This window comes from Rhincodon typus, chromosome 33, assembly GCF_021869965.1.
Source record: "Rhincodon typus isolate 14 chromosome 33, sRhiTyp1.1, whole genome shotgun sequence".
Classification (NCBI taxonomy): Eukaryota; Metazoa; Chordata; class Chondrichthyes; order Orectolobiformes; family Rhincodontidae; genus Rhincodon; species Rhincodon typus.
Genome location: NC_063364.1, coordinates 9,718,169 through 9,734,331, shown reverse-complemented (window position 1 = coordinate 9,734,331; position 16,163 = coordinate 9,718,169).

Here is a 16,163-nt window from a genome sequence, read left to right as displayed (position 1 = left end):
TCGTAAGAAACGTTCAAAGCAAACATAATCTGAATAAATCAAATTCCATTCAGTATAAATTAAAGTGTGACAAATTCCAGAGAGTGGGTTTATTGCAGTAATTCACTCTTAATATTCTACTCACAGTCTGTGATGCCATCAGGGCTGCTCCATTGAAATATTGTCTTTTCTCAGTACAAAACCTCACAGTGAATGGGAGGTGTGCTTTAATTATATGTACTTTCAAATACATTGAAAGGAAACTGGAATTTTATCTTGTACAAAATGTGTAGACAGAAACTATTTGGTTAATTTACTCATTACTTTGAATATTCTTGGTATATTTGTTTCCATTTCTTCTGTGTTCGATGAGTAACTTCCTTTTTCCAAAGATGTGCAGGTTGGGTGGATTGGCCATGGGAAATGCAGGGTTACAGGGATAGGTTGGGGGTGTAGGTCTAGGTGGGATGTTCTTCAGATGGTCACTTTCATTAAGGTTGGACTTGTCTTTACTTCTCTTGATTTTATTAGACATATCAATTAAAATCGTACAAAGATTGTTTAAAATGGTGACAAGTATATGAAATGAGAATTAATTGCCAGGAATAGTAGCAACCGTGCAATCAGCATGAACTATGGTATTCCCTCCTTTTACATATCACAGCTAGTTAAATTTTAAAAAAATCACTAAAGATACTGATCAATTTAGCTCTACCTTCTAATAACTGACAATTTACGTGCACACTGGCTTCAGTCTCTTTCTCTGGAGTTGTCAGACTGGATTATTTACTGCATTTTGGGAGCTTAATTTAATTTGGGAAATCTCTCCCAACATTAAAGATCCTCCTCAAGAGTCCTTTGCGTCTTTGTGTCAGCCATGGCTTAGTTGTGGCACTCTCTGAGTCAGGAGGTCAGCAGCTTGAATGCCACTTCTGAGAATTGAGCACATAATCTAAAATGACTCCTCACTATGCCTCCGCAATGGAATTGTCTTTTGAATGAGAAGCCAACTGAAAGCCTCAAATGCTGTATCAGGCAATAATAAAAGACTCCATGGCACTGTTAAATGACAAACATGGATGGATTTAAAGAGAAGCTAGATAAACACACAAAGAAAGGAATGGAATGACATGCTGGTAAACCAAGATGAAGTATGGAGTAATGATGGAGTTGGGGAAGATGACTTCTCTCTGCACAGTATATGCATGCAGGATTCTAAGAACCTTTCCACTTTGGTTTGGTCACCACACATCTATCAATTGATATTATAGATTAAGTAATGCCTCATGAGATATTGCTGGGCAAGGTGACTGCAATATTTGGGGTGGCATGATAGCTCAGTGTTTAGCACTGCTGCCTCACACCATCCGGGACCCAGGTCCGATTCCACCCTTAGTCGACTGTCTGTGTGGAGTATGCACATTTTCCCCATGTTTGTGTAGGTTTCCTCCGAGCGCTCCGGTTTCCTCCCACGGCCCAGTGATGTGTATGTTAGATGGATTGCCAAAATGCCCAAAATGTCCAGGGATGTGTAATTTAGATGGATTAGCCATGGAAAATACAGAGTTACAGGGATAGGGAAGGGAGTAGGTCTGGGTGGAATGCTTTTCGGATGGTTGGTGTGGACTCAATGGGCTGAATGGCCTGTTTCCACACTCTAAGGGTTCTATGATTCTCCTAGATTACAACAGTAACTGCATTTCAAATGATATTGCTGGCTATAATGTGCATTGGTATGTCATGAAAATATGAGATCTGCTTTATAAATATAAGGGGCTCCAGCTCCTCTCTTTCTCTGTTCTTGTGCATATAAACCATGTCAAACTTTGGGTTCAAAGACACCTTGGCTGTACGTGATGTTGGATTACATTTTGGAGATCATCAGGAGGGGCCCTGTTCTGTGGTTAATTCAAGATGCTTTTGCAGAAACTCACTCAGAAGATTGTAGTCCTTCTTTTGCAGGGTACAGGCACACTTGCCACATTGCTTTCTGGACCTTGTCTTTATTAGGCACAGCAACGCATTCTGAGTTTTGTCAATACCACTCAGTGTGAGCTGGTTCACTTGACGGGCCTAGACAGAGCAGACAATGAGAAAACTATCCCCAATAGTGAAAGATTGAGAAAAGAGGACATAGATTTAAGGTGACTGGCAAAAGAAACAGTGGTGGCATGAAAAGATCCTTTTTTTTAATACAATGAATGTTAGGATCTGGAATGCACAGTCACAGTGTGGTACAGGCAGATTCAATTTTAGACGGTAAAAATGGAAGTTGGATAATTATCTGAAGAGGAAACATTTGCAAGGCTACATCGAATCCTTACAGAGTGGAAGCAGGCTATTCAGCCCACACTGACTCTCTGAAGAGCATCCCACCAAGATCCAACCCCTTTACCATGGCCCGGTAATTCCCATGGTCAATCCACTTAAACTACACATCCCCAGACACTGTGGGCAACTTAGCATGGCCAATCCACCTAACCTGCACATCTTTGGACTGTGGGAGGAAACCAGTGGACCTGGAGGAAACCCATACAGACGCAAGGAGAATGTGCAAACTCTGCACAGACAGTCACCCAACGGTGGAATCAAACCCCGGTCCCCTTTGCTGTGAGGCAGCAGTGCTAACCATTAAGCCACTCTGCCACCCTAAAGGATAGTAACTGTCACACTTACCTGGCCTAACCTGTGATCGCTGTTCCACACTATGTGATTGACCTTAATGCCCTTGAGATAACTAATGATTGGTGATCATCATCTGAAATTGTATGGATTCTGGAATGGTTCATAGAAGGCAACAAATGTCACCCTATTATTTAGGAAAGGAGGGAGAGAAAACAAAATGAGGAATGACAGTCCTGTCAGCCTTACACCAGGTGGAAGGAAAATGTGACAAAGATTTATGAAGGGTATGAAAACAGTTGCTTGGTAATACTGATCTAATTGGACATAGTCAACATGGATTTATAGATGGGAAGTTGTGTTTAACGTGGAATTATTTGAGGATGTTATTAAGCTCCTAACTTTCTACCATCTACAAGGCTCAAGTCAGGAGTGCGATGGAATACTTGGCACTTGCCTGGGTGAGTGCAGCTCCAACAACTCTCAAGAAGCTTGACACCATCCAGAACAAAGCAGCTGTCTTGATTGGCACCACATCCACATTCAGTCACTCTATTACCAACATTCGGTAACAGCTGTGTTAACTACCTACAAGATGCACTGCAGAAATTCACCAAAGATCCTTAGACAGCACCTTCCAAATCCTCAATCACTTCCATACAGAAGGACAAAGGCAGCATATATGCAAAAATCACACCTCCAAGCCACTAACCACCATATATCACCATTCCTTCAGTGTCGTTGAGTCAAAATCCTAGAATTCCCTCCCTAACTGTATTGTTTGTCTACACGCAGCACATGGACTGCAGCAGTTCAAGAAGGCAGCTCAACACCACCAACTCAAGGGCATCTAGGGGCGGGCAATAAATGCTGGCCAGCCAGCAATGCCCACAGTCCTATAAGTGAAATAAAAAATGCATTGTAAAAGGTGGATTAGATACACTTGCACTTTTAGGAGGCTTTTAATAAAGTCCCCCAAAGATTTTGGTTGCCAAAAGTAACACACATTGAGTCAAAGGTATTGTACTGGCACAAATAAAGACATGGCTAACAGATAGAAAACAAGGGGTTGGACTAAAGGGGTCATTCTTGTGTTGGCAGGCTGTGACCAGTCGGACATCAAAAGGATCAGTACTTGGGCCGCAACTGGTCACAAGATACATCACTGATTTGGACGTGGGTACCAAATGTAATATTTCCAATTAATGACTATGTGGGAATGTGCGCTGTACGGGAGACATAAAGTGGATTTGAGAAGATTTTGAGACTTACAGAGTTGCAAGAACATGACAGATGGAATGCAATGTTGAAAAATGTGAGGGCATACTTTGATAGTAAGAATAGATGGGCAGAGTATTTGATCGAAGTTAAGAAGCTGGAAAGTGTAGATGTACATAGAACCTGGATGTCCTCAACAAGAAGTCATTGAAGGCTAACATGTAGGTTCAGCAGGTGACTAGGCAGCCTCATGGTATGTTAGCCTTTATCACGAGACAATTCAAACTAGGAACAGTGAATCTTGATTCAATTGTTTAGCGTCTTAGTTAGACCACACCACACAGCAGTTTTGCTCCCCTTACATTAGGAATGATATAAATACCATACAGGGACTGAATTGAAGGTTCATCACACCTGTTCCTGGGTTAGTAGAACTGTCCTATGAAGCAAGATTGTGCAGGCTGGATTGAAGAATGAGAGGTGATCTCATTGAAACTTACAAAGTACATAAAGGGAAAGTTTGGGTCGCCGTAGGTAAGATGTTTCCTCTGCCTGGTGAGTCTAAATCAGGGAGCACAATTTCCAAAATAAGGGGAAAACCAGTTAAGACCAAGATGAGGACCGATATTTTCAGTCAGAGGATTGTGAATCTCGGTGACTCTCTATTCCAGAGGGCTGTGGAATGTCAGTCATTGAGTATGTTTGAAGGGGATATTGAAAGATTTCCAAATACCAATGACATAAATGATATAGAGAGAGTGTAGGAATTGGCATTGAATCGGATGATGATTTATGATCGTATTGAATGGCAGAACAGGTTCAATAGACTGAATGGCCAGATCCTGCTTCTATGATGGAAATAAAAACTGTCTTGTCAGCATCTCCCACATCTCAAGAGCAAATTAGAAAAAGAATGGTCGAAGCCCTTAAATTACGGTCTTTGTTCTTGTTTTGCTATACACAAGCTGCTTCTGAACCTCAGTGCTAACTAACATTTGTTTGTCCAGTATGACCAAAATATTGAAAGGTCACCATAAATTGTGAAGTTGAATAGGAAGGGCAGGAAAATCGCTGACATTCACAAAACCAACAGTAGCCAGAAGTAAAGCCTTTGCTGGTGAACATGAAGAATGGGAGCTCAGCCGCATTCAACATCTGGAAAAACAAAGCTACGAAAAGTGCAAAAATATTATCAAAAGGAAGAAAATTATTCCAATTAGACAAAGGAAGAGGTGGAGGGGGAAGAGAGAAGTCATTAGCCAAATTCCATAGTTTCCACTACAATCATTTTTAATGGAGATCTATTTTCCTTCAGATGTTTACATTGCTCAACATGCATCTTGCAGTGTTTGACCTGAATACTAGATTAGCCCGTGTTCAGTAATTAAAAGAAAATAATTTCCCATATTAAGTTAGTGAAAAAAAATCAACGTCCTGAACATATGGCTACCATAAATGAGCAGTCTGCTTTAGATTCTATTTTACATCAGTATTGTTCACAATTTACTTCACTCACCGTTTAACATACAATCTGATAGTGCGAAACATCATCTTGAATGCTGGTGTGTGATGATGCCAGCAATAAGCTAGGCCAATGGGCTGATGAGTGGCAGATGGAGTTGAATTTAGACAAATGCGAGGTGTTACATTTTGGTAAGATAAACTAGGGCAGGACTTATGGTACAGCCCTGGGAGTGTTGCCGAACATAGAGACCTAGGGGTGCAGGTGCATAGCGATTGAAAATGAAGTCACAGATAGACATGGTGGTGAAGAAGGTATTTGACATGTTTGCCTTCATTGGTCAGAACATTGAGTATAGGAGTTGGGATGCCATGTTGCTGCTGTACAGGACATTGGTGAGGCCACTTTTAGAATATTGTGTACAACTATGGTTGCACTTCTGCAGAAAAGATGTTGTTTAACTTAAGAGGGCACAGAAAAGATTTACGAGGATGTTGCTGGGACTGGACAGTTTGAGTATTTGGGAGCGGTTGAAATAGACTGGGGTGTTTTTCCCTGGAGCATTGGAGGCTGAGGGGTAACCTCATCGAGGTTTTTAAATCATGAGGGGCATGGATAGGGTGAATAGGCAAGGTCTTTTTCCTAGGGCAGGGGACTCCAGAACTAGACAAGATAGGTTTAAGGTGAGAGGGGAAAGATTTAAAAAGCACCTGAGGGGCAACTTTTTCATACAGAGGGTGGTGCATGAATGGAATGAGCTGCCAGAGGAAGTGGTGGAGGCTGGTACAATTACAACATTTAAAGAGGAATATGGGCCAAATGCTGACAAATGGGACTCGATCAGTTTAGGGTAGCTGGTCAGTGTGGACGAGTTGAACCGAAGGGTTTGTTTCCATGCTGTATGACTCTATGGCTCTACAAGCTATTCTAACCAGAACTGGAAATGCTGGAGCTGATTTACACACATGGATCTCCCACAAAAGTGGGCAACTCTTTGCCAAGTCTTTTGATGACCGACAAGGTTACGGCCAGGAAAATAGTTAGCAGTTACCGCTCCTGATCTTCAATCAAGGAATTCCTGGCAGTGTGCATAAGAACATGATTGGGAAGGCCTGGGGTAGGCCTGCTGTGACCCAGTCCCTACCTACCTGTAAGGAGTGGCCTGGCAGTGGCTATGTAACTAGGCTGGAGCATGAGATACTGCCTTAAGGACAGCAGGAAAGGAGACACTTTGTCTCAATGCTACAGTTAACTTTGATAGCTTTCAAATGTCAAGTTTGACGTCACTGTCGTACTGTATTTCACTGATGTCCAAAGGTTCATTTTTTCTTAGTTTGTGTTGGAGTTCTACTCCCAATCAATGTATAGAATATAAAGAAACACCTCACATTTACAAATGAACCATGCTATACATTGGAAGAAAGTGATACTTTCACAGATTCTAGGTGATTTGGCCTAGTTTAATGTATTTGTGTTAGAAGTTAAATACACTTTTAAAACTTCTTTCATGGGATGTGAGCGTCACTGGCCAAGCCGGGATATATAGCCAATAACTAATAGCACTTGAATAGCCACTTTCTAGAACCACTGCAAAAGCCAAGGTGTAGATACACCTACAGTGCTGTTCAGAAGCGAGTTTCAGTACTTTGACCCTACAACAGTGAAGGAACAGTGATATAGTTCCAAGTTAGATGGTGAGTGGCTTTAAAGGGAACTTGCAATTGATGTTGCTTCCATCCATCTGCTGCACTTGTTCTTCTACAGGTGGTAAGGGTCATGGGTTTGGAAAGTGCTGTCAAAACAAACCATGTAAGTTACTATGGAGCGTCTTGTGGTTGGTACACATTGCTGCCACTGTGCATCAGTATCATAGAGTCGTTGGTCATTCAGCGTGGAAACAGGCACTTCAACCCAACTAATCCATGCTAACCAGGTTTCCTGATCTGATCTAGTCCCATTTTGTATTGTCCATAAACCCTGTAAATCCTATCTATCTATGTACCTGCCCAAATGTCTTTTAAATGTTGTAATCATACCTGCCTCTACCACTTCCTCTGACAGATCATTCTATATATGCACCACTCTCTGTGTGAAAAAGCTGCCCCTCAGGTCCCTTTTAAATCTTTCCTCTTTCACCTTAAACCTATGTCCTGTAGTCTTGGACTCCCCTACCCTGGGGAAAAGACCTTGGCTATTCACCTTATTCATGCACCTCACCATTTTATAATCCTCTATATGGTCATCCCTCAGCTTCCTGTGTTCCAGGGAAAAATGTCCCAGCCTATCCTGCCTCTCCTCATTACTCAAACCTTCCAAGTGCCTGTCCAAGAGTCGCTTAAACGTCCCTTAATGTCGAAGGTGGTGTATGGATTATGATAGCATCATAATTGCACTCTACAGAAAAGAAGATGGCCGAAAAAAAAGTTGATACCCTTAGTAATCTGTGTTTCAACTATTTATGATATTACAATTCAAATCCAAGAGCCTCTAGACCAATGAAATTGAATCAAAGACAATGAATTGTCCAGTTCTGAACACATACAAAAATGTAACATTCGGAACTTCTATATGATATAACTGCAGATATCGTATCATACAATCCTTTCTAAGGTAATGTATTAAATGGTGTGTGTATAGAATTTCTTCTCTTCTTTCACTTTAAGGAACAATAATAATATTATTCTTAAAAGCTTTTCCACACGAATTATCACTCAAGGACAGAATTTAGAGCATAAGTTTTGCCGCAATTACTCAGGGGAAACAGAGGTCAAATACTCTAAAATAAATCAATAAAGGGATAGAAAGTTAGCCAGGCTGATGCCAATTCCTGTATGAAAATCATTCTATCCACCACCATCCAGGGTAGAGGGAGAAATTGCAGGCCCTGGTGCTACTCCTGGTCATGTCTTCAGTTTGCCCTCACCACTTGGCCTGAGCACAATGGGTCCCTAAAGCTCTGGACCCCAGATATTGGGGTGCGAGATAACGCTCCCCACTCCCATTTATCAGAGCCCCTCTGGCGACACTAGTGATCATTTACCCTCCTTCTCTATCACCCCTTCTTCAAGTTATTTGAGGTTGCGCACATATTAGCTTTCCCACCAGCCCCTTTCCACTCATTGAGTTGCCTTTCCATTAACCTCAACCTGTATTGGTTCAGCAACTTTATATACAGTCTTCAAACACACACCTTTGCAATGTCAAATATCAGAGGCAGAAAACAGCAATTGAACCCAACTGAACAGGTATTAGCTCTGAACAATGAACAGGCAAACTCTTTGTAAAGAAAAGTCACCCTTGTTGGTTTGAGACTTATTCCCCTAAGCAACAACAATTAGCTACTAATTGACCAAAGGATGTGACTGTTTAGATTAGTTCTCCTTAGGGACTGATTGAGCAGTTAGAAGATTTATGTTTTGGTCCAGTTTGATATTTTTAAAGGAATTAGCCACATTAAACACAGCACCATCTTAACAGCAGACAACTTTCCTCAAGGTACCAATTAGTTAAAGTTCGTTAAAATGTAAACACTCTTCCACTTATAACATAAAACTACGTTGTGTATTAAATGGCACAACACTGCTGCCATCATAAAGCAATGTATCATCCAACTTTCCCTGAGACATGTCACTGGGAATCTACCTATAATTATGACTTTTAGTATAACCAGTTTCAAATTACTTTTCTAAACTGCTTGATTTCAGGATTTGTAACTCATTGTTAAATACATGCCATCTTCAATACAGGATATGATACTTCACTGGAATTTTTCAGTAGTTTGAGTGTAGGTCCTGTTATCACCAGTGGAGAATGTTTGTTTTTATCTTTTCCTGCATTCAAAATCTTATTTTTGTATATATATTTCATTTTCATTGTGAAAGGAGTCATCTGGATAGCTGTTCCTAGTCAAATCCCATATGTTTTGAGCTGTTAGTATGCATTGTGCTGCTTCTGAATTTCTTGGGCTATGCTTCCTGAGTTTTTTCTCCATGCAGACCCCAGACTTGAACACTGTTGTCACCCCTCTTTGAAGGCTGAGAGTTTGTGATTGGGTTGCAGAGAAAACTTTTGAGATCAGTGGACATGGGAGAAAAAGCCATGAGAATACGGGGGGACTGGAGGAAGATCTTCATCATAAGCCAGTACGTCAGCATTCATAATGTCAAAGTTTCAGCTTGCAACCCTGCTTGGGGTTCCAGTCTCCCCCTTGGAAAGACCTGTTCACAAGAATTATATGGTGGCTGTGCTGTCCACTAGGTTCTGGGCATTAGTGTCTGGAATGCACTGCCTAGATGTTCCTAAAGCAGGGTAAGACTATTGCTGTCCATCCCTCTTCACATTCAGATATTAATTCAGCTGTTCAATGTAGTATTATTTCTGAGCCACACTGACTCTCAATGTCCTCTGCTGAGCTTCTCATCTGCTCTGCTTCTACTCTGACACATTATTACTAGCATAGCCGTTTGCCAAAATGATATGAATCTGATCCTAGAGTATTGTTAATACATTGCATAGCAATCCAAAGTTTAATCAGGAACAGGCACAGACACAAATTGTTGTTATCACATGCATCACTTATTGTAGCAGAGGGGCTTAATATCAGGCTTTGGTAATAATGAGTAGTCAATGCATTGCTATGGAGAAGCGATGGCCTTGGGGGAATTATCGCTGGGTTGTTAACCCAGAGACCAGACATGTTCTTGCGACCTGTGTTTGAATCCTGCCAGAGCAGACGGTGGATTGTAAATTTGATAAAAATCTGGAATTAAGAGTCTAATGATGACCATGAATCCATTGCTGATTGTCAGGATAAACCCATCTGGTTCAGTAATGCCCTTTAGGGAAGGAAACTGCCATCCTTACCTGGTCTGGCCTACATGTGGCTCCAGACCCACAGCAATGTGGTTGACTCTTAACTGTCCTCTGGGCAATTAGAGATGGGCAATAAATGCTGCCTGGCCAGCAACATTCTCATCCTGTGAATGAATTATAAAATACCAACTCTGTCTCCCTGGACAAGTGTTATTTTACTGCCATGCTGTCTAGGCTCTTTTGCAATTATTTATCTTTGAAGGCTTTTTCGCACTGGACGGAGAGGACTGTTAGTTCATTCATAAATGCAGTAAATGGTGGAACTTTTAACATTGCTCCGAGCCTGACATTTGCCTTGTCTAAAATGATTTATTTTTATATATGACCTCCCTGGAAGTTGGACAGACCATAACAACAACAATGCTCCAGAACCGACAATTAGAAACTGGGCCCTTTCCCAGCATTGTCATGGAAAAAGTTCCTTTGGCAGACCAAATTATTGTTCATTTTCTGGGAACCATCGAGAATAATGACTGGGAAATCATATATCTTTTACTCAAAGCATTGGCCTTTGCAAGTGCGCAGCTCTTTGGTAGCACTGCACAAGCAGGTTAGTGCAGTTTGGGAAGAATATTCACATATAGCATAACATATAGAAGAATAGCTCTCTTCCAAAATTAACATAGCTGCATTGTTCTGGTTTATGAAACTTATATGATCAGTACATGCGTCATTTTTATTACTGTCATATTTTTCTCAGTGAAGGTACTTTATGCAACGGGATGCCAAGGAAATAATTCTTTAAAATTTAGGTCACAGGTAGACAGGGTGGTTATAAGAAGGCATTTAGCACGCTTGCCTTCATGGCTCAGACCTTTGAGTACAGCATTTGGGACATCATGTTGAGGTTCTACAGGACATTGGTGAGACCTCTTCAAGAATACTGTGTCCAGTTCTGGCCACTCTGTTATAGGAAGGATATTATTAAACTGGAAAGGGTTCAGAAAGGGTTTACCAGGATGTTGCAGTACTGCAGGGTTTCAGGTATAAAAATAGACTGGAAAGTCTGGGACTTTTTTTTCACTGGAGTGTAGGATTTTGAGGTTTAGTAAACTATAAGTAAGGTGAATGACAAGCATCTTTTTCCTAGGATGAGAAGTTCAAAACTAGGTGGCATATTTTTAAGGCGAGAGGAGAAAGTTTTAAAAAGGACATGAAGGGCAACTTTTTAATACAGAAAGTGGTTTATGTGTGGAACAAACTGCCAGAGAAAACAATGGATGCAGGTATAGATCCAACTTTTAAAAGACATTTGGATAAGTTCGTGACTAGGAAAAGTTTAAAGGGATATGGGCCAAGCACAAGCAGGTGGGACTAGTTTAGTTTGGGAACGTAGTCAGTGCGGACTGGTTGGACTGAAGGGTCTGTTTCCATGCTTTATGACTCATTGACTGTATGAATCCAGAAATTATGAATTGTTAAACCAGAGCTGTCACTAAATGGAGTGCAGAAACTGACATTAAAGAACTTGCATCAGCTGTTCCAAGGTTGTGGAAGGCTACCAAAATCAAGGCAGGCACTCTGTCTCTTGGAGCTTACCCAACCTTTAGCCCTCAAACCTTCTCACTATGTGCAGATTATCTAGCCAATATGTCACTGCTGCTGATGAGACCTCACTGCGCAACAAAATAGCTGCTTCCTACATTTCACAATGACTACATATTACTCCACTGTGCTGTGATTTTCCATTTTGGAGTTAAAGAATGATGTTGAGCATGTTAAAAGCTGTCACTTCCACTGCGGTTCAGGTTGAGTTAACTCACATGATGACATACATTTTACTTCACTGCATATGCAGCAATATGCTACAGGATCATATGGGGTGGGGGAAGAGGCAGGCAGGAAGTCCTTGTCTCTTCTGAGCCTTCTAGCGCCATTTTGAAAGGTCACCTGGACATCACAATGTTTGCTGCAAGCGAGGAGTCCAGTTTGATCATCCTACATTCTCCCGGTGATGTCCCAGAGTAAAGAGAAGCATACAACCCTCACTGGCCCCATTCCACCAATGTCCCCTCATGGTAATGCATAACGCAGTCCAGAATGAAAGAAGGTCGCCTTCCAGGGGAATGGCGCCAGGAAGCCAGCTCATTGAACCTCATCAACATGGACCCAGGTACAGCATAGGTCAGTGTGAGTGGACCTCATCAGCAGACCGGGGTGCTGTACAGGAAGAAAAGAAATGAGCTCCTGCCCTCCACCATCTTCTTAAGTGGTACGATCTTCTCACCGCTAGCTCACAATCGTAAAGTCATTCCATTTAACTGTATCACTGCCACAGACTTGTCACACAGAAAGCTTTCCTCAAGCCTCAGCAGCAAATGCATGATATTGTTGTGGAAACCTACCAGCCACCTCATCCTAACCTGGTCCCAGGCACTGTACTCTCTATTCACTTACAGAGTGGGCTCACCACCCCGTGTGACCTTGCATGCTCATAATGTGATCATGAACACATTGCAGTGACATACCATTGTTCTCTTCCTCTTATTGCAGGACAAGCTAATGTCAGAGCAAAAACTGCTGAGTGGGGTTGGGGGGGAGTGATCACCTGGACATTAAGCTCCTCACACCCAAAGAAGAGCATAGAGTCACAAAGTCATACAGGATGGAAACAGACCCTTTGGTCCAACCAGTTCATGCTGAAGACAATCCCAAACTAAACTAGGCCCACGTGCCTGCTCCTGGTCCATATCCCTCCAACCTTTTCCTATTTGTGTACTTATCATTTAAACATTGAAAAGCTGCCCACATCTAACACTTCCTCATGAAGTTAATTCCACACGCTAAAAACCCTTTGTGTAAAATATTTGCCGCTCATGTCATTTTTAAATCTCTCTCCTCTCACCTTAAAAATATGCTCCCTAGTCTTGAAATCCTAGGGAAAAGACACCTGCCATTAACCCTATCAATACCCCTCATGATTTTATAAACCTCTATAAGGTCACTGCTCAACCCCCTACACTCCAGTGAAGAAAAGTTCCAGTCTATCCACCCTTTCTTTAATTTGTTCACAGAATGTGGGCATTGATGGCTGGGACCAGCATTTACTGCCATCTATAATTGCCCAGAGGGTAGTTAAGAGTCAATCAAAAAGGTCTGGAGTCACAGGTAGGCCAAAACATGTTAGTATTGCAGTTTCCTTTCCTGAAGGATATTAATGAAACAGATTAGATTTTTTTCAACAATTGACACTGGTTTCATGGTCATTATTAGACTGTTACTTCCAGGTTTTTAATTGAATCCATTTACCAAGGTGGGTTTCAAACCCTGATCCCCAGATCATTATCAGGGTCTCTGGTTTAATCGTCTAGCACTAATACCACTAGGCCATTATCTCCTTCTCTCTTGCTGCTTTTCTACAGGTACCAGCAGATAAAAAACAACAGCCAAATGCAAGAGGTCACAGCATCTCATCAGCAGCAGCACCACCTTGAAGGATCTTGGGTTGGAGACCTCAGAGAACCCACCACCACAATGTTTACCTGTACCCTTGATCAGCACAGAGACAATCATTGTGTATATTCAATATCTAGAGTAAACTCAGGGACAGAAGCTGGTAAGCACATCCTAGGCACAGGCCCATAGTTGGTGGAGGAAGCAATGCCCAGTCTCTCACTCTCAGAGGACAATGCAGAGGATGAGACTCTGTACTCAGATATATATGACGCAGTCAATCTGCAAAGACACGCAGGTGACTAGACTGGAGGGCAAGATAAAAGAGTGAGTACACTTTCTGACTAATGCTGTGGTTCTGCTTTGCGAGCATCTAGCTGCCTCCATAGGAAGGGTAGTGGCCACTTTGGAGATCCAAGTTGCACCAGAAATCTCACTGGCTGATGGACACATACTCTACTGCTTCTCCATGGATATTCAACTTTTGTAGCAAGGTAGGAGGGTGATGAGGCACCTCAGGCTCACTACTTGTGCCCCTTCCCACCAAGGAAACAGAGAGGTGCCATCTAAATGCAGGAAAAATGACAGACAGGCACCCTGACAGCTTCATCTCAGGACACTCCAGAGACATCCTGCCCCTCTACCTCCTATCTCCCAGTGACTCCATTGCCTGCGGTTCAGGCTAAAGACAATGCACCTGAATCTATTCAGGAAACTCTCAGCAACCCCTTTTGCAACCCCAACCTTTCCACGTCCAGAGTTTGTACTCCCCTACCCTCTCTTACCTAATTCCAGCCTATTAATTACAACTGCCTCCATGAATGTAACCATTCCCTTAGCTAACCAGGCTTGAGTTGCCTACAGTTTGGGCAATAGCGTGGATAGACTCTAAACCACTCCAACAACTGATCTAAGGCTCCCCCACCCCTTGAATGGCCGTGCCCAATCTCCAGATTGAATTTTCAGGACATTCCCCATTGAATGTGTCTATACCCCAGTTTGGGCTGTGCTTGCAAGATGTCCCCCAGTAACAATAAATAAGCTGCAGACTGATTTTGCAAAATGTCCAGATCTGACTGTGCTCCAATTCCCAGATTCAGAGGTGGTTTTACTTTGAACTTGGTTTGGACCAATTGGCTGACTGACCATGGCCAATCCTCCAGACAAGAAATGCTCCATTCCCTGGGATGACTGTGGTGATACACTTGACAGACAGGAATCCATTCTTGTCCACTGATCGTACCTCTCCTTTCTCTTTCACACATTACCATGTTCTCCATTGCCACGTGCTGTGTGTATCATGTGTGAACATATGCTCCATCTCTGAGACTGATATGGTGCAGTGCCCTTCAGCAAGATATATCCCTCATTTCACCCAGTGGCTTCACTGTGCCCTTCAAAGACAAGTTGCCATGTTACTTTCTGTGCCTGCTGTCCTCTCCAAACCACATGGATTACTTTGCTATTTTCCACCCTTCCCAAAACGTCAGCTTTCCTGCCCCTCTGATGCTGCCTGGCCTCCAGTGTTCCTCCAGCTCCACACTGTGTTATCTCTGACTCCAGCATCGGCAGTTCTCACTACCTCTTTGTTATTCTTCAGTTGGGTTCACTGATAGCCCAGAAACACAGCCTGCCTTGGGTTATTTTGATCCCTTGACTGCAAACAGAAGTCAACAAACATTGAAAATCTTTCGCAGGAAGGAGAAATGTATAACTGTTTACTTGATCTGAAACCAAGGACTAAAATGCCAAAGATATCTGTTATATTCAATCATGTATCCAAAGCATCGAGTATCTCAATTGGACAAAGTTCAATGAGAATATTGAGTTAATTCTAGTACGTTGTTAAGTTAATGAGCCACAAATGCGTGCAGGTCAGGTTCTTGGTGGCTGATGGTGAGATGGTTGACTTGCTTTCTGAGGGTGGGAGACTTTAATCACTAAAGCTTATCTCGACGGTAAGAATTTCATTGTTGAACCCTCACCTGATAAAGTTCTCATGTACACCTTTCTTCTCACTTCCTCTGTGGGTTTCTCCCTAATTAGAATAATATCTGGAGCTTTATTAAATATTGCCCATACCTAACGCAGGTAGGGTATTTCTTGTCAATTTTGGTTCAAGCCAGTCGGTGAGACACAAACCAAGGCACCTTCCACGGTGGCTCATTGGTTAGCACTGCTACCTCACAGCGCCAGGGAGCCAGGTTCAATTCCAGCCTTGGGCAACTGTCTGTATGGAGTTTACACATTCTTCCTGAGTCTGCCTGGGTTTCCTCCCACAGTCCAACGATGTGCAGGTTAGGTGGATTGGCCATGCTAAATTGCCTGTAGTGTCCAGGGATGTTTGGATTAGACATAGAGAAATACAGCAGTAGGGGAATGAGTCAGGGTGGGATGCTCTTCAGAGAGGCAGTGTGGACCTATCGGGCTGAATGACCTATTTTCACACTGTAGGGATTCTATGATTCCTTTGTGGATAGCGTTCATTGACTATTTAGACTTACAACTCCTCACAGACTCCAGTTTTACAGGTGCTTCCAAAATCTATGTATTCAGACAGTTAATAACCACCACTGCTCAACTTTAAACAAATGCATAATCAAACTTAGCAAGAGAT